We start from the raw sequence: 4,444 nt of genomic DNA on the forward strand, positions 1-4,444 counted from the left end.
GGGGCTGGTTCCTATCTCCTTGAGGAAAAAAGACATAATAGAAAGCACAGTCTCAGACACATGATTGAGGCCTACAGGAGCTGGAAAAGGGTATGTGATCAGCTTTATTTGAGTATCAATCAAGGAGAAGAAGACAGAGATAGGTCCAAAACCTATGGAGATGAAATCCAGAGACTATGGTAGAAGGTAAAGTTCAGACCCTCTGGTTCAGAGGGCCCCCCTGCCCCCATGTGATTTAGCATAGCCAGAAGAACTGACAGACTCCAGCTCTGAGAGTCACCATGTGCTTTAGTATAGTCCTGAGCAAACAGGCATTCACCAGCACGATGAGAAAGTAGGACAGACCTCCACATGGTTCTGTATAGCCCTAAGAAAATGCAGAAAAACACACCCCCAGGCCTCAGCACACTCCAGACACCAGCTCAGTACTGGAAAAGTCACCAGAATCCTTTGACTTCTAATAGCACTAGCCAACTCCACTCCATTATGCATGAGGGTCCCCTGGGGGCCTCTGGACAACACCAGGTAAGCAACCAGGAAAGAATATGTTGAGATGGATTTAGATCTCATCAAATGAGTAGACTAAAGAACAATGATTAATACCCATCAATGAAAATCTGAACAGCAATTTGTAGAAGTGTTCCAGAGATATGTCCATAGCATTATTGTGCTCCACATTTTTTTGATTCATAATTCAGAGGAAAGTGAAGAAATGGCATACTCATCAATTTTAGAATTCACATAAAAGAAGATAGGATAGCTAACATAAAGAACAATAGAATTGGGTTTTAAAACCACACTATCCAACTAGAACAAAGACATAAATGAAATGTGAATAACATGTAATCTTGGTGAAAATAGTAATCTGTGTAGGTTCAAAAATGGTGGCTTTATAGAATAACCAACAATATTTCATATGAAACTATCTCAATGTTTAGTGGAATGTTCTTTCAATAAGAATTAATAGTGACTTTTTCAAAGTATAGTGTCTGATTGGAGGAGGAGGCAGGGTGATATATCCTGCTACATTTTGGCTTGGTTAGACCACTTTTGGAATGTTGAATTTAATTTTGGTGCCACATTTAAGGAATAAAGTTGACAAGATAAAACTTATTCAACAGAAGATGACCAGCATCATTAGATCATAACACTAACAAATCAAATAAATAATCAAGAAGTGTTTATTAATCCCTTGGTTGAAAGTATCTGGTATATGTAGCTTGAAGAAGCTCCCAGGGAGAAAAACAATTGGAGTTTGTTTCCAGAAAAAAAAAATTAAATAGTTGGAATTATTTTTTTTTCTTTTTTTTTTATTAATTTTTAACATTTATTTTCACACAATTTTGGGTTACAAATTTTCTCCCCTTTTATCCCCCCCCCCAAACCCGAGCTTTCTAATTGCCCCTGTGACCTATCTGCTCTCTCCTCTATCCTCCCTCCCTGCCCTTGTCTCCGTCTTCTCTTTTGTCCTGTAGGACCAGATAGCTTTCTTGACCCCTTAACCTGTATTTCTTGTTACCCAGTGGTAAGAACATTACATTTGGTCCTAACACTTTCAGTTCTAACCTCCTTAGCTCCCTCCCTCTCCACCCCTTCCCCTTGAAAGACAGGCAGTTCAATATAGGCCATATCTGTTTAGTTTTGCAAATGATTTCCATACTAGTTGTGTTGTATAGGACTAATTATATTTCCCTCCATCCTATCCTGTCCCCCTTCACTTCTATTTTCTTATGGTCCTTTCCCTCCCCATGAGTGTCGACCTCGTATTGCATTCTCCTCCCCATGCCCTCCCCTCCATCCTCCCCCCCACCCTGCTTGTGCCCCTGTCCCCCACTCTCCTGTATTATGAGATAGGTTTTCCTATCAAAATGAGTGTGCATTATATTCTTTCCTTTAGTGGAATGTGATGAGAGTAGACCTCACGTTTTTCTCTTGCCTCCCCTCTTTATCCCACCACTAATAAGTCTTTTGCTTGCCTCTTTTATGAGAGATAATTTGCCCCATATAACTTCTCCCTTTCTCCTCCCAATATTTCTCTCTCACTCCTTGATTTCATTTTTTTTTAATATATGATCCCATCCTCTTCAATTCACTCTGTGCACTCTGTCTCTATGTATGTGTGCGTATGTACATGTGTGTGTGTGTGTACTCCCACCCAGTGCCCAGATACTGAAATGTTTCAAGAGTTATAAATATTGTCTTTCCATGTAGGGATGTAAACAGTTCAACTTTAGTAAGTCCCTTATGATTTCTCTTTGCTGTTCACCTTTTCATGGTTCTCTTCATTCTTGTGTTAGAAAGTCAAATTTTCTTTCCAGCTCTGGTCTTTTCATCAGGAAAATTTGAAAGTCTTCTATTTCATTGAAAGACCATTTTTTGTCCTGAAGTATTATACTGTTTTGCTGGGTAGGTGATTCTTGGCTTCAGTCCTAGTTCCTTTGACTTCTAGAATATCCTATTCCATTCCCTTCTATCCCTCAATGTAGAGGGTGCCAGATCTTGTGCTATCCTGATTGTATTTCCACAACACTTGAATTGTTTCTTTCTAGCTGCTTGCAATATTTTCTCTTTCACCTGGGAATTCTGGAGTTTGGCCACAATGCTCCTAGGAGTTTCTCTTTGTGGATCTCTTTCATGAGGTGTTCTGCGGATTCCTTGAATATTTATTTTGCCTTCTGGTTCTAGAATCTCAGGGAAGTTTTCCTTGATAATTTCATGGAAGATGATGTCTAGGCTCTTCTTTTGATCATGGTTTTCAGGTAGTCCCAGGATTTTTACATTGTCTCTCCTGATTCTATTTTCCAGGTCAGTTGTTTTTCCAATAAGATATTTCACATTATCTTCCATTTTTCGAATCTGCGCAGTATGTTCTGAGATATCTGTCTTTCTCGAAAAGTCCTTAGCGTCCATCCGTACCATTCCAGTTTTGAAAGATCTATTTTCTTCAGTGAGCTTTTGAATCTCCTTTTCCATTTGGTTAATTCTGCTTTTGAAAGCATTCTTCTCCTCATTGGCCCCTTGCACCTCCCTTGCCAGCTGAGTTAGGCTAGTTCTTAAGGTGCCAATTTCTTCAAGATTTTTTTGGTTCTCCTTTAGCAGGGAGCTGATCTGCTTTTCATGCTTCTTCCTCATCCCTCTCATTTCTCTTCCCAGTCTTTCCTCCACCTCTCTAACTTGATTTTCAAAATTCCTCTTGAGCTCTTCCATGGCCCGAGCCCATTGGGTGGGCTGGGACACAGAATCCTCGATTTCTGTGTCTTTGCCTGATGGCAAGCATTGTTCCTCCCCATCAGAAAGGAAGGGAGGAAGTGTCTTTTCTCCGGTAAAGTACCCTTCAATAGTTTTATTTCTTTTCCCTTTTCTTGGCATTTTCTCCAACCAGTGGCCTGACCTCTGAATGTTCTCCTCACACCCACCTCGCCTCCTGGTCCTCCCAGCCAGCGTTTGGGGACTGATATTCAAATGCTGCTTCCCGCCTTAGGATTTTTGGCGGGGGCAGGGCTGCTATTCAGTGTGAGAATTAAGTTCAGGTGGTCAGGGGCAGGGCCGCCTCTCAGGCTCTGTTCCCTCAGGGGGTTTATGCACAGACCTTCCACAATGGATCCAGGCTCCTGCCCACTTGGGGAGCCCCTGTCTGCAGCCGCCTCTCAGCTTCTATCTCCTGGGGGGGCCCGAGTCATGGGGGCACCCCACTCCCCTCTCGACCCACCAAAGAGACTCTCTCACCGGCCCTCGTCACCTTTGGGGGGGGGGGGGGGGGGCCTGTGCCGCCGCTGAAGATCCTGCCTCTGGAGCCCTCTCAGATCTGTGCCTCTAGGAGCCGTGGCCGCCGTCGCCGCCGCAGGTCCGGTCTGGGCTCCACGTCTGCAGCACAACAGACCTTTTGCAAGAGGTTTGCAGGTCCCTCTGTGGGTGGGGGGACCCACGTGGCCGCTGGAGATCCCATCCCCATAGCCCTCTCGGATCTCCTCCCCTCAGTGTCGCGGCCGCGGCAGGGCCGCACTCCGCTCCCCATCTCGGCACCTAGTCCGCGGCGCGAAGGACCCCCCGCGAGAGGTCCGCAGGTCTCTCCGGAGCAGGAATCTCCCTTGCTCCAATACTCCGTGGTCTCTGGGTGCAGAATTCACCCTGGCTTGGTCCCCTCTAGCCGTTCTGTGGTTTGTGTGTTCGGAGCTATGTGTATGTGCGTCTTTCTACTTCGCCATCTTGGCTCCGCCCCAATAGTTGGAATTATCAAATATGTAGTGGGTAAAAGCAAAAAGGACTGCTTCTAGAAGTAGTGGGTTTCTTAACATCGGATGACTGTAGCGCCAATACAATACCCACAAAAACTGTGAATATGCATGCATATTTCCAGGGTAAATTTGCAAAATATAAACTCTCTTCCTCAAAGATGAAATCAAGATATTTATTCAGATGCCAGAAAGCCAAGTCCACCACAGTA

The 4,444-nt window shown here is 44.2% G+C and overlaps 1 pseudogene; it reads left to right on the forward strand.

Moving 5' to 3' along the window:
- Window positions 1-351: 351 nt before the first annotated feature.
- LOC140503192 (RWD domain-containing protein 4 pseudogene) overlaps window positions 352-4,444 on the forward strand; it is a 6,443-nt pseudogene continuing 2,350 nt past the window's right edge.

This window comes from Notamacropus eugenii, chromosome 5 (genome assembly GCF_028372415.1).
Source record: "Notamacropus eugenii isolate mMacEug1 chromosome 5, mMacEug1.pri_v2, whole genome shotgun sequence".
Lineage (NCBI taxonomy): Eukaryota > Metazoa > Chordata > Mammalia > Diprotodontia > Macropodidae > Notamacropus > Notamacropus eugenii.